We start from the raw sequence: 27,168 nt of genomic DNA, 5'->3' as shown, positions 1-27,168 counted from the left end.
AAACTATTTTTAGAACCTGCTCCCTAGTTAAGTGGCATTGATCACACTCCTGAAGGACGCCATGATTAAATTGGGCACAACTGTCTTTTACCATTTGGATCCAAAGTTTCATGAAGCACAGAGAGAAACAGCTGATTCCTTCAGAGCCATTCCATGCCTACGGGTCCCAATCTGGCTGCCTCGTTGGACAAGAAGCACTTCCCTGCTGGCCAAACAATGGTAGCCAATGAGGGAATGTATCAGATGTGAAGTTCAGACTGCAGGATACTTGAATGCTGAGTCCAGTCTGTGGTTTAGTCTAGGCCTGCACAACTCGTAAAGCGGCGAGGGCAATATTACTCCAAAGAAAACAGCGGAGGGATGAAACCCCCCCGGCCTCACCGAACACCACCCCCCAGCGCTGCCAAGCCCCGCCCCGAAACAATCCCCCCCAACCGCCACCTGACCCCGGGAAACAAACCCACCAGCCCCAGCACCCCCCCGCCCAAACGGGGGCCGTGAACCGTCGGAATATGGTATAGCGGGCCTCTAAGGTAGTATAATTAAGGTAGAAGTAGAATAAAATCTTCCCCCCACTTTGTAATCAGTTGCCCTGTGGAGTGAATGAGGTGGGACTGAGGAAGGCAGCACCTCCAGACATCTGCAACCCTTGGAGAGGGGCCGGGAGCCAGACCAGATCAGCAGAACAGGTCAGCCACTGACTCATAGCTCGTTTCCTCAGTCCCCTGCTGCCGGCTCACCAGCCCCCCCCACTCGCCTCCTCAGCCCTCCCCTTCCGTGCTGTCAGCTCAGCCACCCCTTTGCCACTGCCTGCCCACTCGCCTCCTCAGCCCCCCTCCCTCACCTGCTATTGTGTCATACAGGAGGCCTGTGATATGCAGGGGGTCAGATTAGATGCTCTAATGGTTTCTTCTGGCCATAAAGTCGACTAATTTCTGAAAAACTGAGTGTAGCATTGGGAGCAGCGTCTGATGTTTCCCTGTCTAGCCGGCTTGCTGCCTAGAACGAACGCTCCTTGAGTGGGGTGATCCACAGGGAGTAGCTCAAACCTCCAAAGGGCCTGGCCAGGGGCAGGACATTAGCCCAGCAAGGGAGGGGTGTGGCAGTGACATCACAAAGGCCTTTTGCAGGACCTCAGACTATTGGTCCAAGGTGGTGGGGAGGTGGTGACCTCACAGAGAGATGCTGACATCAGCCAGGCAGGACAGGGGCGAGGGGCCAGGGAAACCTCAGAGACCCCTGTGGCTTTGCTGCAGCAAGTCTCCTTCTCCAGGTCTCTCTTTGAGGACTGAGAGAGTATTCGGGTTCACGGACGTGAGCGCCAGGAGGAACCTCTTTCGAGTTTTCTCCTTCCCTTTTCGTGATTTTACTAGAAAATAGCCGTCCCTGTTTAGAAGGTAAGAGCCTCCTGGAGGTTTGAAACCTGTTCAGTCTGATCCATCTGGTGACAGTTGAATTCTAGGCATGGAAAACACGAGCTTAAGGAGGCAGAAGTTTATTGCGCACGTGGGATTTTGTCCCTTAGAATCACTGGGGACATTAGGGTTTGTTGTTTTTCTTTCATCTTTTCCTCCATCTCTCCCTCCCTCCCTCTTTTCTCTTCGTCTCTTGCTTCTTTTGTCCTTTCTCCTGTTCCCCTCCCAACATTAGGAGAGGTTTGTGTGTGTGTGTTGCTGGGGAGTGCTCTGCAGTTCCCACTGTGGGAGATCCATCCAAAAATGTGGGGCTGAAATAGAGCTCGGGCAGTGATTCCCCATCAGTGACCTGGGCCATCCTTTGGGCTCTCTGGTGAGAACCCTCAGCCTCCCGTCCTCAGTCTCTACCCTGATTGGCTGAGCAGGGGGTTATTGACAGGGAGGAGACTCAGGTCCTTGTTCTTCTCTTTTAAGACCAAGGAAATAAGTCAGAACCAGTTCTGTGTTTGATGAATTTTGCTGTTCTCTGCATTAATGGTCTCTGAGCAGTTCATGATTCTCTCTAACATTGCAGTTCTCCTCAAATACTTGCTGAATAATTACTGTCACTGTTGGTCTGGAGCTCATCTGAGAGCACTTTACTCAGGTCATTCCATATCTGAAATTCAAGATCTGATGGTTTGTTTGAAAATCAGGGCTCTTGGGTCCTATTCCCAACTCTGCCACTGACTGGCTGTGTCACGTAAGACAAGTCAATTCTCCTTTCTCAGCCTTGGCTTCTCCCTCTTTCAAGTAGGGATAATAATGATCTGCTCCTACCTAGCTCAGTACACTCACTCTTCCCCAACACACACACTGTCTCTCCCCACACACACACAGTCTCCACACTGCAGTTGAAAAGCAGCTGGCAATCTAGTAGGATGCCCAGGGAACAATGGGGGAGAGAAACCTGCATGACTGAAAGTGCAGCCATGGAGACACCACACACCAGCCTTGCCTAGCTGGCAAGAATCAAACCTCCACAGAAACACCCTGTGGCTTCTAACCCAGCTCCCTAAGGCCTCAGCCACAACCACTTAACACAGGGGCCTTTTTACACTCTGGTTCTGTTCTCACTGAAGGGTCATTTCCAATTGTTCACTCGGACCAGCTTCCCCAGCGCATTCACTGCTGTGCAGCTCTGTACGTGTGGCCATGGCTGAGCAGCCAGAGTTCCTGCCCATTTCCCCACTGGCTGGAGCATGGCTAGAGTGTGTTTGTGGTTAATGACGTTGCTGTAGATGGTTCGTTTCCTGCCTTGGCAATTCAGACAGTCCCTTTTCCCAACATATCTCCAGCACATCAGTCCCTGGCTGGGTCTCTTCGGCAGTGGAAAACATCCCTTGTTTGGCCCTGCCAAGGGGATCGTGCAGAGCTGAGATGCCCCTCGGCTTGGATCAAAGGGGGAGTTGGATGGAATTTATCACACAACCCTCCCTGCTCCCCAGAGCCCCACGGGGAGAAGCTAGAGAAGGGGGAGTCATTCCTCCCCTGCACTCCCAGAAGAGCTGCTAGCAGGGCCGCCCAGAGGCAGGGGCAAGGGGGGGGCTGGAGCACATGACTTATGAGGAGAGGCTGAGGGAACTGGGATTGTTTAGCCTGCAGAAGAGAAGAATGAGGGGGGATTTGATAGCTGCTTTCAACTACCTGAAAGGGGGTTCCAAGGAGGATGGATCTAGACTGTTCTCAGTGGTAGAAGATGACAGAACAAGGAGTAATAGTCTCAAGTTGCAGAGGGGGAGGTTTAGTTGGACATTAGGAAAAACTTTTTCACTAGTAGGGTGGTGAGGAACTGGAATGGGTTACCTAGGGAGGTGGTGGAATCTCCTTCCTTAGAGGTCTTTAAGGTCAGGCTTGACAAAGCCCTGGATGGGATGATTTAGTTGGGTTTGGTCCTGCTTTGAGCAGGGGGTTGGACTAGATGACCTCCTGAGGTCCCTTCCAACCCTGAGATTCTATGATTCCCTGCTGGCTCACTGCTCACCTCTGTGCCCACCTGCCACTTGCCCACCCACTGGCCCACCTGCTCCCCACTTGCCCCCTCACCCCCCCCAAGTGTAAAGCCTCATTCAGAGACCCAGGGGTCACTATATCACTGCACCCAGCAGTCACTCACTGCAGTTGTAGATAAATCTCTGCATTATGCATTTTTGTATAATTTGTCTATGACTTTGTATTGAACCTTGGTAATATGTTATAGGGGGCCCCAAGGTAGTGTAATTAAGGTAACAGAAAAATGTCTTTTTGCTAGAAGTACAATAAGATCTTCCCCCCACTTGGTAACCCGTCGCCCTGTGGAGTGAATGAGGTGGGACTGAGGAAGACGTGGAAGGCAGCACCTCCAGACAGGTGCAACCCTTGGGAGCCCGACCAAGGCCAATCAGACTTGGCAAGTGGGCTGGCTAGAGAAGAACCGACACACTGACGGCCTTGGGGTTAGGAGCAAGCACCTTCCTGTGGGAACCCCTCTGTGCAGCACTGGGACACCCCCAAGCCCAGCGAAAAGCACCAACAAGGCCCAACACCCACAGGCCCATATTTGGAAGCGGGGACATTTGCCCCACTCCATCCCCCGACTTGCCGCTTACCTCCTCGCTCCCCCCCCCCCCAGTATAAAGCCTCATTCAAAGACCCAGCGGTCACTATATCACTGCACACAGCAGTCACTCAATGCAGTACCAAAAATTAAAATACTGAAAATGGATGCTCCCTCCATCCACCGACTCGTTGCTCACCTCCTTAACCCCTCTAGCTTGAAGGGGAGCTTCTTTTTCTTCCCCTTGCTGAGAAGCAGCAAGAGAAGAAAGAAAGGTCAGTGGGCCAACTGGGTGCAGAAGCCAATGCTGCCTTTTCCTGCAGTGAAGCCCAAAATGAGGACTTGCATTGAGTAAAGGCAGTGCTGTGCTTCCAGAAAAGAGCCCACTGCTGCAGGAAGAGGATGAAACAGCCTGCTGAAGCCTGGGATTGAATCAGGGACCTTTAGATTTTCAGTCTAACGCTCTCCCAACTGAGCTACTTCAGCACCTGCAGGTGCCTTTTGGGCTGCTGCTGCTCACCTTGAAGTTTATTCTCCATAAACCATCTCTCCAGTCAACAATGGCCAATGCAAGACGGACATCGCTTGCTATTTTAGCCCTTGGAAACGTCATTAACTAGTCTCTGGATCTCTTGAATGCTGCGCTTCAGTTCATGGGGGAAAGGCGAGAGAAGCGACCTTTGACCAGGGAAAGCAGGAGCTAGGGGTTAACATCCTAATGCTGTCTGTCTCCGACTGTAACACTATTTAATACTGGCCCACCCTGTGCTGGTGAGTGCTCCATTTCTAGATGTTAGTACATTTCAGTTACTGTCAAAATTAAAAGTTTCTATATGCTTAAAAGAAATGATTTTTTAATTTGCTTATATATGGCATGAATAAATACAGATTTACACATCCTAGCATGAACATTTATTGTCTTATATGATAGAAAATCATGCATCCAAACTGTGCATTAAAATCATGAAATGAGCTACAAATGCGATAAAAATAAGGTATTCAATGGTTTAACATATGGAGCGGGGCTGGGGGGTTCCGAAGACACGTCTTGCCTGGGATGCTACTTGGTCTAGGGGAGGCCCTGTCAGGGAAAGCAGGAGTTAGTCTCACATGCCTATTTCCAGGCTGTAATCTGTGGGCGCCCTGCTCTGGGGGCAGGATCGTGGCAGCCCAGACTCAGGGCTGGAACAGGCCCCGGATTGAGGGGGTGGTTGCAGGGTTTGCAGAGCTCTGGTGTCTCAGACAATGTGTCTCCCCAAAGCCTCAGATCTGCGCCCCAGAAGGCTCCTGCGCTGCCTCCGCTCCTTTCACAGTCTATAGCAAGGAGCAGCAGCAAGGGTCAGGGATGAGCCATAGGCACTCGGTGGGGGGCAGAGGCTTCAGGAGGAAACCCAGCCCCCAGAACAGAGGGGGATAGGAGGCTTTTCTCTCTCCTTAGCCACGGGCTATAGCTCCGAGAGCTCTGTGAAAGGCCTCCGCCCACAGCCTGGGGAAGGGGAAGGGGAAGGAGTCCCAGGTTCTAGCTCGATTTGGAGGAGGATCACTGGACCCTAGAACCACTTGCTGCCCTTTCCCAGAGAAACCTGTGATGCCCAGAACGGGGCTGAGATAAATGCTGACAGGAGCCAGGAATTGTTCCCCTGGAATAGCAGCAGAATTGGGCAGCTGGAAATCTCCCCAAAGGAGCTGAAGCCTTGGTGGGTCAGACATAGATGCCCCAGGTACTGCATGGGGGGCTTAGGTTTGTTTCTGGACAAGAGCAGTGAGAGTTTTATTGCCTCAACATTTCAGTAGAAAAATTCAGACCCAAAGTGTGTGTGGTGGGGAGGTCGATAGCGGTTTCTTTGGGTTTGATTTAGTTTGTTTTCTCATTCTCGTTGTAAAAGCCCTGGGTCATTTTGATGGGAACAATGTTTGTGGAAGGCCAAGGACAAGTAAGAAAAGTTAAAAATCTGCGTTGGAGTGAGGGGTCTCTGTGTGCCAGGGCAGGGTGGAGATTTTCATGGGGAGGGTTAGGGGATAAACGAGAGGCTTTTGCGGGAACACAGTGGGATGTTTTGCAGTTTAACCTCCCCACTTTCCTGTGCTGCTGCCCAGCTCCGACCCCACTGACACCCCTTTGATGAAGTGGGAATTTTCTGGATGTTTTGTTTGCATCTTGTGTGTACCTCAGTTTTCCCTATTTCTTGCACGATTATCTAGGTTAAAGGTCCAAAATGTGGGGTGCACCCTGCCAGGGGGAATGGAGTAACATTCAGGGGGATGCAGCTGGGCCTGGGCCAGCCCCCATGGGGGTGAGGAGGGGGAGCCACCCAGCTCCACTCTTGGCTCCAGCCCCAGCTCTGGCCCCTGCCTCAGCCCCCTTACCCCTGTCTGTGTCCCTTCCCCCTTAGCTGCAGCCCCACTCCCAGCCACGACTTGGGGGGAGCATGGACAGGGGTGGGGGGCATGACCCTGAAGTGTTTTGGGACCAGTGATCTCGGTGGTGGGACAAGGGGGTTAAATCTTGGCAGAGACCCCCAAAGGGCAGGTGTGGCTACTGTCTGGCTGCCTGGGCCCAGACAATGGCCACAAATTCTGTCTCCTAGCAACCGATGGCCGGGGCGCACCTGCTGCAAGAGGCCAGCTGGCCGGGAGGAGTCGGAGAACAAAGAACGAGCTGGAGGCCGGGTGAGCAGGTTGCCAGGGAAACAGGACAAGGGACAGACGAGGGGCAAAGGGCCTGGCTGAGTCGGGCTGTTGGGAGCAAGGAGTCTGCTGGGTTGGGGACTCGAGGGGAGAGCCCAGGCTCTGAGTTCGGGGTCTCCCCAAGATGGACGTTGCTGAAACTTCCTGCTTCCTGTGCGAACACAGAACTTTCCCAGGCTGGATCCCAGACCCCTAACAAACCTTCTGTTGTACAGCGCTGGCTGAGAGTCACTGGGGACTGTGGAAGTTGGGGGTGCAGGACTCCCCTTTGGGGGGGGTGAGGCTTTCCCAGGTGTCTGATTCAGGTGGACTCACTGCAGGAAGCTCCTGGTGTGGAACAGGGGGGCTGAAAGGTCCAAGGTCAGTCCCAGGAGGCGCTGAAGTCAAGGAGGCTTCCCCCAGTGAGGGCATCCCCTGGGGGGGTCACACTGAGGAGGCTCCTGCCTGGGTTTGACTCCGAGCTGTTCCAGAGCACGGAGCCTGTGTGCCCGTCACAGCCCCCCAGCATGTGACCTACAGGCTCCACTCTGGCAAAGCTCCCTGTCCCTAGGCTTTAGCATCACTAGCCCCTGCTTAGCGACTAGGGGTCAGTTTAGGGCAGCGGACCCCAAAATGTGGGGCGTGACTCCTAGGGGGACACAGAGGAAGATTGATGGGGGCACCTCAGGGCCTGAGCCAGCCCCCATGGAGGGCAGGGAGGGAGCCCCACTCAGCCCCACTCTGTCCCAGCTCTTCCCCAATCCCACCCTCAGCCTGGGCCCCTGGCTCCCAGCCCGGCCTCGACCCTCTTACCCCTGTCCGCACCCCCATCCCCAGCAAGCAACGGCCCCACTCCCAGCCCGGTTCTCGACCGCGGCTTCCGAGAGCCACAGCCATGGATACAAGGGTGCAGTGTGAAATGTTTGGGGCCCACTGGGTTAGGGTGATGTCCTCAATCACTTCTCTGCCGTCCAATGAAAGCAATTCCTCCCCCACCCACCCCTCCGTCAGGACGGCCTAGGTACGTTCCGCTGCCCTTCACTCGTACAGGAAGGAGAATAACATTTCATTCCACAAAATGCTAAAGTGATTTGCAACCCACCACCATACCAAAATGGTCATTTTGGGAAGCAGCCCCACCCTGCTGCAGAGCTGGGCAGAGCAGGTGTGTCTGTGCAAACACGGCCTGTTCCTGAAGTCTTCCCCCAGCTCCTCACTAGATGTGAGGGGGGAGCTCATTCAGCCCCTGCTTACGCTTAGTATTTAAAAACTCCTTAGTGGCCCTATCTCTGCCGGCCTTAGATTTCTCCTCCTGTCCACTTCTTGATAGCTCAGATGAGGTGGCTGAGTGGTTAAGGTGATAGACTGCTAATCCATTGTGCTCTGCGCACATGGGTTCAAATCCCATCCTCAGCAGTTGCATTTAGTCTTCACCCTCCTTTATAGACAACCGTCTCCCCCCTTTGGTACAATGACAGATCAAACAATGTTGCTTCTTGCAAACAAAAACCTTCTCAGAATCTCTCCCCCCCCCCTTGCTTCAAATAAAATGTCTAAATACCAGATTTCTAAAACAATTCTCTAGTCCAGCATTTCTTAGTTTTTATCTCAAAAGGGAACAGCCTCATAATCTCCCCCAAACACCCTGGGACCTCCCCAAATAATTAAACTACCCCCAACCTGAGCAAGGCCACAACAGTGAACCAGAGCTAGTGCCTAGGCCAAGCTGTTCTGAAGGAGGCAACTCAACCATTTTCTCTCTGCTTCCCTTGGCAAAGTCTGACTGAGAAAACAGAATTCCCCAAACTGAAAATTTTCTGCTGAAAAACCACTACTAGTCTGTTTGGGGACTTTGGTTTGAATGTACTATTATTATTCTCTTCTGATTTCTGAATCAGTTTTGTCATCCAGGTGTATTTCCAGCTGTTGAGTTGTGGGGGAGAGAGGCTAACTCATAATGTCTCTACCCCCCCCTTTCATAGTTTCTTCCAACTGGCTAGGAAGTACCTTTGCTAGGATGTGAGTCAAGCAGTGTCCATTGTCGCTGTGCTATCTCGGAGAAGTCTGCATTGTACACGGCTCCTGGGATAGTCCTTGGGAGTGTGGATCCCTTTAATGGGCCAGCAGCGAGTCTGGCTCCTCCCTTGTCACACCTGAAAGGCTGGTGGGGGGCATTTCCCAACCTCATCTCAGTAACACACACAGAGCAAAACTTCCCAGCCAATGCTACACACACAATCCAACACAATATTAATGTTCAACAGACCAAGACTTTTGAAATGACACCTCACCAGGCAGACTTTGTACAAACCGTATCATCATTATATGAGATTGGTGAATATGGGGCTTCCAGGGTGCTGCTTTGAGCACAGCGAGCCACACCTGGGCTGACATTGCAATGGAGACGTACCCTTAATGTCCATCTCTCCTGGGATAAAGATGGCAGCATGGCTGGCCTGGACCATCTGACGTGGGGTCATGAAGCTAAAGCTGAGAGGCTAAAAACTGTGGGGCAGATATTTGTGTTCACACTGAAGCCTGGGTTCGGAAACCCTCACCCCTCGTGGGGTCTCAGAGACTGGGCTCAAGCCCATCTGTCTGCACTGTAATTTTATAGTCTTGCAGCCCAAGCCCCATAACCCTGAGTCAGCTGACCCGGGCTTTGCGACAGGTGCCCTGGGTGTGTTAATCGCAGTGTAGACATAACATTAGGCTACGTCTCCAGTGCAATGAACACCCACGACTGGCCCGTGTCATGTTAATCAGGGTCATGTGGCTTGGGCTGTAAAGTTGCAGTGTCCGTGTCTCGGCTCAGGCTCAGTCCCCTGCTCCAGGAGCCCAGAAGGTTGGGAGGGGGTTTAGCAAGTGGAAATGGTAAAACCGCAGGGGAGTATTACCCTGGACTCACGGCATTTCTCCATTGGTCTGTCTGCTCTGGGGCAGGGACAGAAACACGTCCTGCTGCTTTTCATCTCAGACTCGGTGCACAAAACAGGACTCAACCCTTGGCATAAACTAAACAGGCTGCCCACAGATTCTGGCAGCCACAATGAGCATTTGGTGTGAGAGCTCAGACCTGCCCCTGTCCCAGAGGACGGGGTCGTCTGTGAGGACTGGACCACTGACCTATCGGCTCCTAACTCCCAAACTTTCAGTAACTCTATCATCAGTGCTTGTGAGTGTAATTTAAACCATAAGAAAAACCACACTAGGCTAGACCGAAGGTCCATCTAGCTCTGAATCTTGTCTTCTGACAGTAGCCAATTCCAGGTGCCCCAAAAGCAACTCAGTAAGGTACCATTGGAACTTGAACCCAGGATCCCCTGTATACAAAACACTGGTTTTAGCCAGCTAAGCCATGGTGCCTACAGCTGCTGAAGGGATCATGTCTGCACACACCTGACTCTCTGCCAACCTCCATCTGGGCCTGACAAGCTTTGCTGGTGTTTGGATTCAGTAAAGCAGAGGAGCAGGTGAAGTTTTACTCCCAAGGTTCTTTGGACAGGTCTACACTACAAAATTAGATCAGTGTAACTACATTACTCAGGGGTGTGAAAAATTTACCTCCTAAGCAATGCAGTTATATCAGCCTAACCCGGTGCAGATAGCGCTGTGCCAACAGGAGGGCTTCTCCCATCAACATAGCTTGGGGAGGGGCTTGGTTAGTGAAGATGAAGAGAATAGGTGGCCCATGGCTCTTGCATTTGGGAAGCTGGGTGTGAGCGCTGGAAGCTCCTGGAAGTGGGGGCCCATTGGTGCCCAGACCATGGCACTGCCCCCACCCTTCTCCTCTCTCTGAGGCCCCCTGTGCTCCCCCTTGCTCCTATTTGGCCACTTCCCACCCCGCTCTTCCTCTTTGGCTGAGGACGGCTGAGCCACCTTTGCTCGCTCCTCCTCCCCAAGGCCTTCCTGCCTCCTGCTCGTGCCTCTCCACCCCTACCACAAGGTCTGCCCACCAGCCGCCACTTCCCTGGCCCATCCCTGCAACCCACCCAGCCCACCACCCACACCACTCTTCCACACCCCTGAGACCAGCCCTTCCCACATCCCCCACCACCCAGACCTGCTCAGCCCACCGCACAAAACTCTCTGCCCCTCCTGAAACCCACCCTGTCCACGTCTCTCTTCGGTCATCTGTTGTTATTCCATGAAGCATCAAGAATGGATAAAAAGATGAGTTTACTCCAGGGTGAGGAAACAAAGAAGTCACCAACCCCCCGGCATTGCTGCTTTAGTTAAAGTGTTTAGTTAAAACAGCTATTGAATGTCCTCCCTATGCCCCTTGTGTCACCAGAGCACATCCATGCTAGCAGTTCGTGGATGGCAACAGAGAGCAGTGCACTGTGGGTAACTATCCCACTGTGCAACTGGCTGCAGGGTGTTTTGGGAAGGGTTTGCAATGCCTCACGGACTGGTACAGCATCACATGATGCAGGTTTCTCTATCCCACCATTCCACGGGCATCTTACTAGATTGCCAGCTGCTTTTCAACTGCGGTGTGCGTGGTGGGGTAGAGACTGTTTGTGTTCTGGGGAGAGACAGTGTGTGTGCTGGGGAAGAGGGAGTGTGTTGAGCTAGGTAGGAGCGGATCATTATTTCCCCTACTCGAAAGAGAGAGAAGCTCAGGCTGAGAAAGGAGAATTGACTTCTCTTAGGTCACACAGCCAGTCAGGGGCAGAGCTGGGAATAGGACCCAAAAGCCCTGATTTTCAGTCTAACCATCGGATCTTGAATTTCATACACTGAATGTCCTGAATAAAGTGCTCACAGATGAACTCCAGACCAACAACAGTGGACACGAATTATTCAGCAAGTATTTGAGGAGAACTGCAACGTTAGAGAGAATCATGAACTGCTCAGAGACCATTAATGTAGAGAAGCAGCAAAATTCATCAAACATAGAACTGGTTCTGACTTATTTCCTTGGTCTTAAAAGAGACCAACAAGGACCTGAGTCTCCTCCCTGTCAATAACCCCCTGCTCAGCCAATCAAGGTAGAGACTGAGGACGGGAGGCTGAGGGTTCTCACCAGAGAGCCCAAAGGATGGCCCAGGTCACTGGTGGGGATCACTGTGAGCACTATTTCAGCCCACATTTTTGGGTGGACCTCCCACAGTGGGAGCTGCAGAGCACTCCCCCGACACACACACACACACACACCCTCTCCTGGTGTTGGGAGGGGAACAGGTAAAAGAAAAGGACAAAGGAAGCAAGAGAAGAAGAGAAAGGAGGGAGGAAGAGGTGAAGCAAAAAGAACAAACCCTAATGTCCCCAGTGATTCTAAGGGACAAAATCCCAGGTGCGGAATAAAATTCTGCCTCCTTAAACTCGTGTTTTCCATGCCTAGAATTCAACTGTCACCACATGGATCAGACTGAACAGGTTCCAAACCTCCAGGAGGCTCTTACCTTCTAAACAGGGACGGCTGTTTTGTACTAAAATCACTAAAAGGGAAGGAGAAAACTCAAAAGAGGTTCCTCCTGGCGCTCACGTCCGTGAACCCGAATACTCTCTCAGTCCTCAAAGAGAGACCTGGAGAAGGAGACTTGCTGAAGCAAAGCCACAGGGGTCTCTGAGGTTTCCCTGGCCCCTCGCCCCTGTCCTGCCTGGCTGATGTCAGCATCTCTCTGTGAGGTCACCACCTCCCCACCACTTGGACCAATAGTCTGAGGTCCTGCAAAAGGCCTTTGTGATGTCGCTGCCACACCCCTCCCTTGCTGTGCCAATGTCCTGCCCCGGCCAGGCACTTTGGAGGTTTGAGCTACTCCAGGTGGATCACCCCACTCAAGGAGCGTTCGTTCTAGGCAGCAAGCCAGCTAGACAGGGAAACATCAGACGCTGCTCCCAATGCTACACTCAGTTTTTCAGAAATTATGGCCAGAAGAGACCATTAGAGCATCTAATCTGACCCCCTGCATATCACAGGCCTCCTGTATGACACAAGAGCTACTTTTGGGGTAAACACATTCCAGAAAGGCATCTAGTCTTCATGAAATGACATCAAGAGATGGAGAACCCACCACTTTCCTTGGTAGCTTGTTCCTGTGGTGAATCATCCTCGCTGGTGAATATTTGTGCCTTTGTTGTAATATGAATTTGTCTCTTTTCACCTTCCAGCCATTGGGTCTTGTTAGGCCTTTCTCTGCTCGATTAAAGAGCCCTTTAATACCCAATCCTTTCTCTCCATTAAGGCACTTCAACACTTCAGTATAGTCACCTTTCAATCTTCTTTTGATAAGCTAAACAGGTTGAGCTCTTTCAATAGCTCCCTGGAAGGCATTTTTCTCCAGCCCTCAGAACATTTGGTGGCTTTTTGCTGCCCCAGCTCCAATTTCACAACATCTTTTTCACATGAGGACACCAAAACTGGAGGCAGTATTCCAGTATCAGTCTCACTGATGCCGTGTCACCTCTTGTAATGTTATTGACATAATCTGTAACTGTATAGATCACCCTTGCGACCACTGTTCTATATTTGCAGCCAATATTACAGAGAAGTGGTCGTGTAAGGGGTCTATGGAGAGGTTCTGACTGGCTGATTATAATGATGCTATCTCTAGATGTGTATCATTTTTGTAGTTGACGTTATGAATATTGGCTCTATGCTGCCTGTATTTCAAACTTGTGCTCTGCTTCTGGGGAACACCCCAGCCAGACAAGTTGGTGTCAGTTCTGCCTAGAACGAACGCTCCTTGAGTGGGGTGATCCACCTGGAGTAGCTCAAACCTCCAAAGTGTCTGGCCAGGGGCAGGGCATTGGCACAGCAAGGGAGGGCTGCGGCAGTGACATCACAAAGGTCTTTTGCAGGACCTCAGACTATTGGTCAAAGATTATTGGTGGGGAGGTGTGACGAAGTGGGACTGTTCTTACTGGGGTGCTGTGTGTGCAGTTCTTAGGTATCTAGCAAAGCAAAAGGCCAGCGCATCGGAATGCCTGACACTCTGTCTCCTAGCAACTGATGGCCTGGGCCCCTCCTGCAAAGGTGCCAGGAGAAGGTGTTGGAGACAAAGGGGTCAGGTGACCTCCTGGCCCGGGACAGAAGCTGAGCAGAGAGGAGGGGCTGGAGGAGGCTGGGCAGTCTGGAGCTGGCTGGGGAAAGAAGGGAAGCAGAGACAGGGCTCTGATCCCCAATGGGGGCTATGGGGCTCCTGGGGCCCCAAGATGGACCTCACAGGGGGGATCCTGTTATCTGTACCTGCAAGACCTGGGTTGGACTGTGTTCCCGTCGTCTAAATAAACCTTCTGCGTTACTGGCTGGCTGAGAGTCCTGGTGAATCGCAGGGAGCCCGGGGGTGCAGGGCCCTGACTCCCCAACACTCCGTGACAGGAGGTTGTGACCTCACAGAGAGATGCTGACATCAGCCAGGCAGGACAGGGGCGAGGGGCCAGGGAAACCTCAGAGACCCCTGTGGCTTTGCTGCAGCAAGTCTCCTTCTCCAGGTCTGTCTTTGAGGACTGAGAGAGTATTCGGGTTCACGGACGTGAGCGCCAGGAGGAACCTCTTTCGAGTTTTCTCCTTCCCTTTTAGTGATTTTACTAGAAAACAGCTGTCCCTGTTTAGAAGGTAAGAGCCTCCTCGAGGTTTGAAACCTGTTCAGTCTGATCCATCTGGTGAGAGTTGAATTCTAGGCATGGAAAACACGAGCTTAAGGAGGCCGAATTTTATTCTGAATTTTATTTGATCCCCACCAGTGACCTGGGCCATCCTTTGGGCTCTCTGGTGAGAACCCTCAGCCTCCCGTCCTCAGTCTCTACCCTGATTGGCTGAGCAGGGGGTTATTGACAGGGAGGAGACTCAGGTCCTTGTTGTTCTCTTTTAAGACCAAGGAAATAAGTCAGAACCAGTTCTGTGTTTGATGAATTTTGCTGCTTCTCTGCATTAATGGTCTCTGAGCAGTTCATGATTCTCTCTAACATTGCAGTTCTCCTCAAATACTTGCTGAATAATTCCTGTGCACTGTTGTTGGTCTGGAGCTCATCAGAGCACTTTATTCAGGTCATTCACTGTCTGAAATTCAAGATCCAATGGTAAGTTTGAAAATCAGGGCTCTTGGAGTCCTATTCCCAACTCTGCCACTGGCTGGGTGTGTGACCTCAGACAAGTCAATTCTCCTTTCTCAGCCTTAGCTTCTCCCTCTTTCAAGTAGGGATAATAATGATCCGCTCCTACCTACCTCACGGTGGATGGAGGATGGGATCCATTGGAGAGTGTCACTAGGAGTAGTGCATAATATGAGGTGTCCTATCACATTTACTCAGAGCAGATTATGACAGAATTGAATAGCGGAAATAGTCTATTTGATTTGTTTTTTTTTTATTTTGAAATTGTTAAGAGCAGCAACGACTTAGCTCAGATTGAAGCATCTTATCTAATTTTTGAGATCTAAGTGTCTCCTCTTTGTGTGTGACGAGACAATCTAACACACTGTGACAAACAGGAGATGCTTTTGTTTTGCAACAAAATCTTTTTGCAAAGAACTTTCATCCCACTTGTTATGATTTCGAGAAACAAACTGGTTTAGTCTGAATGGGATTTTCTGACAGAAACGGTTTGAATGAAATTTCCCCACCATTTCAATTCCTGGGCTCTATCCCTGCCTCTGGAGTTTTTTTGTCTGTCAGGAGTTGAAACTGGTGGCTTCTCTTTCTGGCTCTGCCACTGCCTTGCGGTGTAGGCCCTTGGGTAGGTCATTTCCCTTCTCTGGACCTCAGGCTCCTCCCCATCTGTCCAGTGGGAACAGGGACAGTTCTCGAGCTCTGGGCAGTCGTGAGCCTGAGTGAGATAAGGGGCGTTAAAGCCCTCTGTGAAGGAGAAAGGGGAGTTTCACGGTGTTTAGCCCCAAGGAATTCTAAAGTTTGCTAAAATGTCTAGTCTGCGGAAATAAGAAATGGTCAGGTTTCTTAAAAAGAAACTTTTTAACCACTGCTTTTTCTAAAGCCCATTCAGGGATGTGAGTCTCTGTCTTTTAGGTACCTGGGGTTCTTTGCCAGCAGGAGACAAGAGGTTCCTGCCTCCATTTTTGTGGCCTTAACAAACCAGGTGTTGTGCCCCAGTTCTCGTCTGAGATCCCTGAAAAAGAATTTCTTCCCATCCATGAACAAGACAGGACCTATCTTTGAAAGGGAACAAAGAGACCCTTGGGACTTGCAGACTAGCTAGCCTCACTTCCACAGCTGGAGAGATATTGCAATACATTCTTAAACAATCAGTTTGTCAGCAGCACCTACAGGAGAATTTGGTTCTTAGGACAAGGGAGCATGGATTTGTCAAGAACAAATCATCCCAAACCAATCCTCTTTCCTTCTTTGGCAGGGTTCCAGACCTAGTGGAGGTGGGTGAACAGTAGATGGGATCTATCTCGGGGTTACTAAGGCTTTTGACACAGTCCCGTAGGACATTCTCACAAGCAAACCAGGGAAATGCGGTCTAGATGCAATCAGTGTCATGTGGGTGCAGAGCTGGTTGAAAGCCCAGACTCCAAGGGCCCTTCTCCATGTTTGGCTGCCCAACGGAGAGGGTGCACCTTGTGAGTGCGGCAGGGATCAGTCCGGGGTCCGGTACTATTCAATAGTTTCATGAATGATTTGGAAAATGGAGTGGAGAGCCTGCTTCTAAAATGTGCAGCTGACACCAAGTACTTTGGAGCACAGGATTGGAATCCAAAACGCCCGTAACAAATTGGAGACTTGGTCTTCTTGAGCCAAACCCCATGGCTGGGTCCCTCTCTCTAGACTGGGCTGAAGTGAAACCCCAGAGCCAGACACTCCTCCTCCTGGGCCGTGCGCTCCGACCTTGAATGGTCAGATGCTGCTTAGCTCTGTCAGAGCAGCTTTGGCTGGGGGATTCTCCCAGCACGTTCCAATAGCGGGAAGGTACGAAATCCCCATTTGCCTGCTGGGGACAGAGCCCTAGAGGGGGGAGCAACTTGCCCAGAGTCCCCCAGGAAAAGGAAAACAACCAGCAGTGGAACCAATAGGAAACCCAGCAATGGAACTCAGGAGTCCTGGGGGTGTGCTAGGGTGACCAGATGTCCCAATTTTATAGGGACAGTCCCAATTTTGGGGTCTTTTTCTTATCTAGGATCCTATTACCCCCCCCCACTCCCTGTCCTGATTTTTCACACTTGCTGTCTGGTCACCCTCGGGTGTGCACATGTGTGGGTCCCAGCTGCTCCCTGCCCCCCTCATTGAAGCAGGTGTGCAGGGTTACTGCCCTGGGAACTGCAGGGCACCAGTGGCCATGGGGCTGGCTGGAGGCAGGGCAGGGGCTGATTGGAGGAAGGGTTTGGCTGCAGGCAGGGCAAGGGGTGCGGGGCTGGCTGGAGACAGGGGTGCGTGGGGCTGGCTGGCTTCAGGCAGGGACGCAGGGGGGTGCATCTGGTTGGCAGGGCTGGAGACAGAGGAGTGCGGGACTGGCTGGCTTCAGGCAGGGGGGTGCGGCAGGAGTTGCCTGGAGACAGGGCAGGGGGTGTGGCAGGGGCTGGCTGTGAGCAGGGGGTGAGGGCTGGCAGCCGGCAGAGCAGGGTGGCTGCGGCTGGTGCGGGCAGGGCAGAGGGTGCAGGGCTGGCTGCAGAGAGGGGCTGGCTGCAGGCAGAGCAGGGGATGCGGGGCTGGCTGGAGGCAGGGGCTGCCTGCAGGGAGGGCAGGGGGTGGAGGGCTCGCTGAAAATGCACTGAGAGGTATTTTAAGGTGAAGATAACGCCATGGTTACCAGTTGACTGGCACATCCTGGGTTAAAGAAAGGAAGGGACCTGGAGTTAATAGTCTGAAGTATTTGTGTTACCAGCCCTGTCACTGTCTGACCCCCCTTCAGTGTGGAGCAGGTGTGTACGTTGCTGTGTGGAACGCACAGACTCCTGCAGAGCAGGGGCAGCTGTTTCCATGGCAGAGAGCCTGGCACTTAGGAGACTTTCTTGACTTGCTGTTTTGAAGCAATTCAGTAAAATAACGGTGGAGCTACAATGTCCGGTCCAAAATTTCAGCCCTGGTGCAAAAACGCTATTTTAGGATCTAAACAGGAGGCTTCCAGCGCTAGGACACCTGACCAGAGAGCTGGGGGCGGGGGCGTAACAGCTGCTGACTCTGAGGGTCCTGGGCTAAATCCATTTGCAGGTGGAGGCGTTTCGATTTATTTGATCGATAATGAGGAAGGCGAAGATTTAATCCCAGGTATTTTTAGTAAATGTCATGGACAGATCACGGGCAAAAACCAAAAGCTCATTGCCCATGACCCGGCCATGACTTATACCATAAATACCCCTCATTGAATCGTGGGGAGGGAGGCCCAGGGGGTCTGTGGCACCAGCTGTGGGCGCAGGGATTCCAGGGGGCCCGTGGCACCATGTACTGGGGAGAAGCCCTGGGGACCCACTGCCACTCCAGATGCTGCCAGGTGAGGGGAGCCCCAGAGGCCAGCCCTGCTCCGGCCACCTCGGGACAGGTGCCAGGAGCCACTGAGCTGTGGCTGCTGCTGCCACCCTTGGAACCACTGCTCAGGCTGCCCCCAGGCCAGCTGCTGGGGCAGCCACGGAGTCAGCCGCAGTGGCCACTGCAGAAGTCACAGAATCTATGACTTGTGCAGCCTCCGTGACACAGAGGGATCCCTAATAAAGAGACAAACTCCTCCCTGCTGTGACTGCAGTTCCTGGAAGGAAAGAGAAGAACAGAAAGTGAAGAGAGAAGGAAAGAGAGAGACTCCCTGTCACCTCTCTCCCTGCTCCCTCCCCCTTGTATTCTGTAACCCCATCTCACTGGGTTCCCTGTGCTGGTGCCATGGGGGTGACACTAGAGTTCTGGGGATTTGGGGGGAGGGGAAGGGGGCTCTTCACTTCTCAGCATTTCACACAAATTTGTCTTTGGGCTGAAATTTCTCCTGTGGGGCCTCTCAGTCAGAGCTGTACCCCACCCCCTTCAGTGGGGGGTGTGTGTGTAAATTGCAGAGTAGGCAGAGAAGTCGCCCATAAAGGGTCATATTGTTCTGGTGACTGGCTCTGACCTGGGTCACACGTCCTCTGACACAGGCTCATGTGCAGAACATGGGAGCTCTGGCTTGTCCTAAATGCTGTAGACTATGAGTTCCTGGGAAAGGGCAGGGGAGAGGGAGCAAGAGGAGAAAGGCAGAGACATTGGAGACGAGGAATTGGGGGGAGAAGAAGGAGAGAAGAGAGAGACAATAAATGATTGAAGCAGAACAGGTGTCCCAACTCCATCTTGCTCATCACAGGTGTTCAGAGAGACAGGCAGTTGCAGGTTTTCCAGTGTCAAGTCTGAACTTTGATTCTAACAATGTGCGTTGAAATATCAAGGGGATCTCCACATACCTGAGCTCTTCCCCCCTCCCCTTTTTTGTATTAATTTTAATTTTGATGTGTTTGGCTTAACTGTGATCTTCCCTTTCCCCACCTGTATTGCAATTTGGGGTTTATGTTTATTTTGCCTCCTTTTTGTTCATGTCATTATAATTGTAACAGGAAAGGAACCTGCAGGAGCAAAACTGACTCAAAATTTTTCCCCATCATGCCGGAACATCCTACAAACCGCTCACACAGCTGGAATCATAACACGCAAGGCCAGGGGATGGGAGATGCAGGTTTCCAAGGGTTCTGTCTTTCTCAGATGACACATTCCAGCCCCTTGTGTGCCTCCATCTTGTATGACCTGCTGGACTTTGACCCATTTATTGTCTCATTCTATAGATAATGTAACTCCACCAGAGAGGTCCTTTGGGGCTATCTGCCTGTCCCAAGTCAGGGTAAAGGAGGAGGGTTGGGCATGGGGCTAGCAACTCCACCCGTAAAAATCAGCTTGCTACAGAACGCCAACAATAGAGTTAACAGAGACTTTTAGCCTGGAAAAAGAAGGGTCTTCAACTCGAAGACGCATGACGCTGGGTGGTGAAAGTCGTGAGGAAGCCACTAAGCCGATCACCCTTCTTACAACCAGGAGGATTACCATCGGCACATGGAACGTGAGGACCATGTACGAGTCAGGAAAGACGGCGCAAGCGGAAAAGAGGCCGCCCAAGAAATACCTGGCGACGCGACCTTCAGGTTGATAGCAAAAAAATGGGCTATACCTGGAACCAGCTAGAGCGAATGGCCCAGGATAGAAGACTCTGGAGATCTGTGGTTGGCGGCCCATACCCCGGTTGGGATGACAGGCATGAATGAATGAATGATAGATAATGTGATTGTAACACAATGTGACTGAAATTAAGCCACTTCCAGATGAGGAAACAACAAAAGAGAAAAGCCATTATTGCATTGGCTGGGAATCAAACCCAGATGAATTGCTTGGAAGACACCTACACACACCACTATACCACCAATGCATCTGGCAGGAGTAGCTTTCCTGCAGGCTCTGTGTGCTGGCAATGGGGTGACACATGACCATGGAAGTAGTGAGCAGGGTGGTTGGGCTGGAAGCCGCCTGACAGCTGGGAGCAGAGTTAGGATCCCAGAGTGACTGAAAAGGGGCAAAGGTGAAAGCAGAGCTCATTGGGAGCTGGCCCCACTCCTGCCCCAGCCCCAGGAGAGGGGAACTGAAGCTCAACTTCAATCACAGAAAAATCTTCCCTGAGAAGGAAGGGAACAGCTTGTTTTAAAGACCAGGTTTGTGTTTGTTCCTGCTACATACGGAGGGGCTGGGTAGTGCTGATTCCAGCCCCCAGACTCTGGGAGGATAAGGAACAAATTCAGGCTGCCAGTGACTTGCAGGCGGGAGATGATCTTTTGACAGTGAAGGATGCCTCGTCCTAAAGGCCTTTGTCTGCCCCTTCCAGTGACTGTTTGGCACAGGAATGCAGCCCCAACTCCTGGGTCTCTCCTGGGGAAATAATGTTTCTGTGCAAAACACCAAAGCTTTTAACAGAAAGGAAGAAAAGGAAATGGCCACATGATGGGACTAGGACATAAGTAATGAAACACAAGATCCTTCTCCCACGTGCATTGACTTTTAACCTTGTTTGTGGTGGTGGTGTGTCCATGTTGGCCCCAGGGGTCCTCTGGGGCGCCGGGCATTGGCCACTTTTGGGAGTGGGCTAGATGAACTGGTCTGACTCAGTGTGGCTGTTCTTATGTTCTAACTGCTGGTTATGGAAGAGACGACCTTCCAGGCTACACAGAACTGAAGAAGGGTGTGGGGTTAGCTCCACAGCTTGTCTCTTTCACCAACAGAGGTTGGTCCTCTGCAAGCTCTTACCCTCACCCGCCTTGTCTCTCTTGGACTCTGAAAAGTGTTTTCTCTCCACTCCCCTTGGAGAGACGTTAAGTTTCCCTTTGGGCAACTATCAGGCTGAAGCAATTGTATTGACTGTGACACTAGAATTGAAGATTTAATATTATAAATAAATGAGTCTAAACCTGAGGTTCTGGTTTTCACATTGGTTTTTCTAACTCAGTTCCCAATGCTCTTCTAGAAAGGCCTCCAGGACGCCTGCCCAGCCCAGCAAAAGTGGCCAGGAGAAAGCCCACACTGCTGCTCTTTCAGGTAGTTGAAGGCTGCTATCAAACCCCCCTCACTCAGTCAGTCCCCAGGCTGTGGCAGTGCCTGGGATTCTTCCGTCCTAAGTGCAGGACTCTGCAATTCTCCTTGTTGAACCTCCTCAGATTTCTTTTGGCCCAATCCTCCAATTTGTCTAGGGCACTCTGGACCCAAATCCTGTCCTCCAGTGCTTGGATTCTTTACATGCTTTCACAGAGCAAAGAGCACATGTTCCATGATTTCATAGGGCAGAGTTTTGTGCTATCAGGAGCTTTCCCTGTGTGAACTTGACAGGTGGATCAACATAGAGACACATTGTGACCCTTCTCAGGGTGCTGAGGGCTGTGAGTCTCCTTGTTGCCACCTGCCAAAAGGAAGAGGAAGTTTTCCATTTGGATGTTAGTGACCAAACTCACCAGCCTGCTGGAACTCAAGCACCCTCCTCTGAGCTACAGCAGCCACCTTAACCCTTGAGTTCCTTCAATGTGTCCCCCTCTGGGGTCCAGCCCGGATCACCAGATACTCGGTGAAATCCCAGATCCTCTCTTCCCCAAGTATCCCAGGTTACTAGTTTTACTGTGGACCATTGCTACTGTATCTCACACAGCACCTGAGTACAGTTATCGAATAAGCAAAAAATTTATTTCACAATTGATAGAGATTTAAACAAATGTACATGAGTGATGGAAACCAACTGTTACCACTAAACAAATGCAGAAAGTGATAGTATAGAAAGGCCAGCACAAAAAACAGAGAGAGGAACAATAAGATACTAAAAGGACAATGATTGGAACTCTCCATTTCTCTCAGTCTTTGGATTGATGGGTAGTAGAGCTGTAGCAACAGTTGAGGAACCAGGGTAAATTAAATCTAATTAACTTTTCAAGATTAGCCATCATTTCCTGTATGACTAACAAAACACAAAAACAAGATGGCTTTCAGTTTTCCAAAATAATTCACATTATCACACAGTCTCTTACTCTTTATCCAATAACTTCACCTATAATTTCATTTTAACTGGTAACAATAACATATTCAAAGATCACAAATTCTTGTCATATATGTTAGTTTTCTTTTAATCCCCATTGCCAACAACTGAACCTTGGCTCAAGTTGTGGTTTCTTCCAACGTGAGTCCCAACACTTCTGTGAGTTCATATATCTCGGGTTCTTCTGCCATGTGTGTTGGTAGAAGGGGTCTTCTATGTCGCAATGTTTCCATCATGGAGAAAAATACCTCTTTTCACACTTTTTAATCTTTCAAAGTAGGAGGAGGTAGAGAAGTAATGTAGATGCATAACACACAAGAGAAAACTAAGGCCTGGTCTACACTAAAGACATTTATTGGGATAACTATATTGCTTAGGGGTGTGAAAAATCCACACAGCTGAGCAATGTAGTTACACAGCCCTAACCCCCTGTGTAGATAGTGCTACATGAGCAGGAGAGCTTCTCCTGCCAACATAGCCACCGCCGCTTGCGGGGGCTGGACTAATCAAGTCTGATGAGAGAAATCTCTCCCATTGGCTTAGAGCATCTGTTATAGCAGTGCTACAGCAGCACAGCTACATTGGTGGAGCTGTGCCAACATCAACAATTGTGTAGCCACAGCGTCAGACACAAAACCATAGAATCAGGACTCAACATGCGTGTATCTGGAAGTCTGAAATTGGAGGCTGACAAATACGTTGCCTCATTGGTTACCATCATTTCTACAGCCTGAAAGTCCTTGTTACCCAATCAGGCAGCCAGTTTGGGATCCACAGGGAAGGACTGTCCTATGAAGCACTCTCTCTTTGCATCCAAACACTGAAGGATGACTGTTCTCAATCTAACCCTGGCATACTTTGGAAGTGTAATCAGTGACACTGAACTAGGAAGTGGAGTTGTACAAACCATTTTCCTTGGGTCACCATAGCTTCCTTTACTGGGGTGGAAACCAAGAACTGGGTGTGGACTCTTTCAAACTCAGCTCTTTCCAAATCCTTGGTTTTGGATAGGGTAAATTTACACTTCTCTGAAGAATACTTTACAAAACCACTTAAAATCTCAGCAATGTTAATGAGGTGGCTTCCTGAAACATGCCCAGCTTTTCTTTAATTTGGTGGCACAGGTCAGGAAGGGACTGGATACAGGCCTGGGATCAGAATCTTCGTTAGTTACCAGAGCTGGAGATTCTATTCAAACATGGCTATTTTTCTGAAGCTATTACATTTTCAACACTGGTTTCATTTTATACACATCTTTAGCGCCTACAAAGGATACATTCAACCAAAAACTCCACTTCTATTTCCTCAACATCTGTGTCATGAAAGGCTGCATTTCCCATAGCATAGGATTTGCTAGGAGAGATCTTCTGTAGGGCCTGGATTACAAATGCTCTGGGAACTAAACACACGGGCATTTTGCCTAGTTCAAAACCACTTACCATGGAATTCTCTTCCCAGATCATTGGAACAATATTGCCTTAAACAACTGAAATACACTGTGATCAGATGCACTTCCTTCAGTTACTTGGGGTTCTGCTGTTGTTCACCATTTCTGCGTGGAGATTTTAAATCACTGCTGTTTCTTTGTTAGCCTGTCCAGTAAATTAGAGAGTTCTCTCCTGTTGATAGAACTGCACTTCAGCTTTCTCCATGTCATCATGGAGGATGGGGAAAAAGCAAAGCTGAAATCATAAATGAGGACTTTAGCAAAGGGTCATTGTCTTAAATTCTTCAATAAATCTGAGCTACATCCTATCAAACTGAACTAATATCAATTGGGTGACCAAACAGCCTTCAGGAAAGCTAGAAACCCGCATCACAGATAGAGAATACATGACAAAGAAAGTGTCAAGTGAAATTCCAGAGCAGGTTACATCTGATTATTCAGAGTCGGGACAAGAGATTTTCCCACCCCATTGTCCTCTGATCCATTCAAACCTGCTTCCCTCATCCCTGTCTCAATAGTCAGTTATGTTATTTACAATTTTTAGTATCCCAGCATGCCCATAATGAGGAAAAACAGCCCTCTTGCCAGAAGTGGCTTTACAATAGATGGAACCTGGAATTTAAACTCTAAATGATCACACTGTATTTGGGATCCATTTGAATTCCCCTCCCAGGTCTTTGACACTTTCATCTCCAGTCATAGCGACTCTGATATAGGATTAAAGAAGTCAAAACATCATCTTCAAGCACAGACAATGGAGAATGCTTCATCACATGACACTTTGAGAAGTGGATGGATAGAATGTGACGAAGATAAACTCTACCTGGCTCAGGCAAAGGTAACAGTTCTGCAGTGAAGGGAAGGAGGGAATCTCTGAGTCACTCCATCTCCTTCCAGTGTCTAGAAGCTGAAATTATACTTTTTTCCTGCCCCTGCTCCTCTTCATTTACATATAATTTGAAAAATTCCCAACATAACTGCTCTTCAGCACAACCCAGAGCAACGTGAGAACTGACAAGGATACAATCTGTATCACTGGTGACTCTAACAATAACTTTGCAATAGGAGGAATGGTATAAACGTGATGCTCCCTGGTTCCTCATAGGAAGGGCACACTCCAGTTACTTGTGGGACAATAGAAAGGACAAATAGGTCCATCTCAAAAGAGGGCGAACTGCGAAAGGCAAAAATGGGCCACTCATCTGGACAAGCTGAGGGATAACGGTGCTGCAAACAGTTCAAAGAGCTTTAAAAGTTACTATGTGGGAATCAGGAAAAGTATTAAAAAAACAAAGTATTGATAGCCCTAGAGATTTTTACAATGTTGATCTCTCTTGCAGATTCTCTGATGGCTAACATGGGCTGAGTGCCAAGAGAAGGTTTTCCCACACTCATGGCATACATAGGGCCTCTCCCCTGTGTGGATTCTCTGATGCTGAGAAAGGGCTGAACTCTTAGTGAAGCATTTTCCACACTCACAGCATTTATACGGCCTCTCCCCCGTGTGAATTCTTTGATGGCTAATAAGGTGCGAGCTTCGATTGAAGGTTTTCCCGCACTCACTGCATTCGTAGGGTCTTTCCCCTCTGTGGATTGTTTGATGACTAATAAGGTGCGAGCTGCGACTGAAGGTTTTCCCACACTCATGGCATTCGTAGGGTCTTTCCCCTGTGTGGATCCTCTGATGTCTAGAAAGGGCTGAGCTGTGAGTGAAGCTTTTCCCGCACTCACTGCATTCATAGGGCCTCTCATCTGTGTGGATTCTCTGATGAACATAAAGGGCTGAGCTGTAAGTGAAGCTTTTCCCACACTCACGGCATTCATGGGGCCTTTCCCCCGTGTGGATTCTCTGATGAACAGAAAGGGCTGATCTTTGAGTGAAGCTTTTCCCACACTCTCTGCATTCATAGGGCCTGTCCCCTGTGTGGATTATCTCATGATCAGAAAGGGCTGATCTATAAGTGAAGGTTTTCCCACACTCATGGCATTCATAGGGCCTCTCCCCTGTGTGGATTCTCTGATGTTGAGAAAGGGCTGAGCTGCTAGTGAAGCATTTTCCACAAACACTGCATTCATAGGGCCTCTCTCCTCTGTGGATTGTTTTATGCCTAATAAGGTGCAACCTGCGATTGAAGGTTTTCCCACACTCAGGGCATTTGTAGGGCCTCTCCCCTGTGTGGATTCTCAGATGAACAGAAAGGCTTGATCCGTCAATGAAGTTTTGCCCACACTCAGTGCATGTATTTTTTCTCTTTCGCCTAAGGATTTCCTGCTGTGTTGTGGTTTCCATGAGGACCTTCTGAGTTCCCGAACAGGAAATAAATTTACCCAATTTCTCTCCTGGCTGGTTTCCTTGCTCTCTTTCTGGTCTGTGCTGAATCTCCCAGGAGTTTCCCTGCTCAGGACTTCTGGACACATTCCTTTTCGAGCTTTGTGATAATGCTCCGTGTTTATCCACTTGCTCAACATTTTCCTGCTGAGAATTCTGTTCCTCTTTCTCACGGACCATTGCATCACCTGCTGTGATAGAGACAGACACCTCAAACAGGGATGGAACAGGAAAGACCAAACCAAAACAAGTGCTGGAGAGGGCAAATAAAAATCAGGAGCTGAACTCCCCCAAACTTTTCCCACAGACAATCCAGGAAGTTTCTAGAAAGTGTAGGGGACAATTTCCTGGTGCAAGCGCTGGAGGAACCAACTAGGGGAAAAGCTCTTCTTGACCTGCTGCTCACAAACAGGAAGAAATAGTAGAGGAAGCAATAGTGGATGGGAACCTGGGAGGCAGTGACCATGAGATGGTCGAGTTCAGGATCCTGACACAAGAAAGGAGAGCAGTAGAACAGAGACCCTGGACTTCAGAAAAGCAGACTTCAACTCCCTCAGGGAACTGATGGGCAAGGTCCCCTGGGAGAATAACATGACAGGGAAAGGAGTCGAGGAAAGCTGGCTGTATTTTAAAGAATCCTAATTGAGGTTGCAGGAACAAACCATCCCGATGTGTAGGAAGAAAAGTAAATATGGCAGGCGACCAGCTTGGCTTAACAGTGAAATCCTTGCTCGTCTTAAACACAAAAAACAGCTTACAAGAAGTGGAAGATTGGACAAATAACCAGGGAGGAGTATAAAAGTATTGCTCAGGCATGCAGGAGTGAAATTAGGAAGGCCAAATCACACTTGGAGTTGCAGCTAGCCAGAGATGTTAGGAGTAACAAGAAGGGTTTCTTCAGGTATGTTAGCAACAAGAAGAAAGTCAAGGAAAGTGTGGGCCCCTTGCTGAATGAGGGAGGGAACCTAGTGACAGAGGATGTGGAGAAAGCTAGTGTATTCAATGCTTTTTGCCTCTGTCTTCACAGACAAGGTCAGCTCCCAGACAGCTGCACTCTGCAGCACGGTATGGGAGGTCCCGGATGACTGGAAAAAGCTAATGTAGTGCCCCATCTTTAAAAAGGGAAGAAGGAAGACCAGGGAACTACAGGCCGGTCAGTCTCACCTCAGTCCCTGGAAAAATCATGGAACAGGTCCTCAAGGAATCAATTCTGAACCACTTAAAGGAGGAAAGTGATCAGGAACAGTCAGCATGGATTCACCAAGG

General features: G+C 50.1%; 1 non-coding gene and 1 pseudogene across 1 annotated transcript; both read right to left on the bottom strand.

The window, feature by feature from the left end:
- Nucleotides 1–27,168, bottom strand: part of LOC120381651 — a 259,864-nt pseudogene that overhangs the window by 61,485 nt on the left and 171,211 nt on the right.
- Nucleotides 4,404–4,476, bottom strand: TRNAF-GAA. Its single transcript has one exon. It is a non-coding gene; the product is annotated as a tRNA-Phe (tRNA).

The sequence above is a fragment of the Mauremys reevesii genome, linkage group 14 (genome assembly GCF_016161935.1).
Source record: "Mauremys reevesii isolate NIE-2019 linkage group 14, ASM1616193v1, whole genome shotgun sequence".
In the NCBI taxonomy this organism is placed as follows: Eukaryota; Metazoa; Chordata; order Testudines; family Geoemydidae; genus Mauremys; species Mauremys reevesii.
This window is presented reverse-complemented; position numbering and strand designations above follow the sequence as displayed.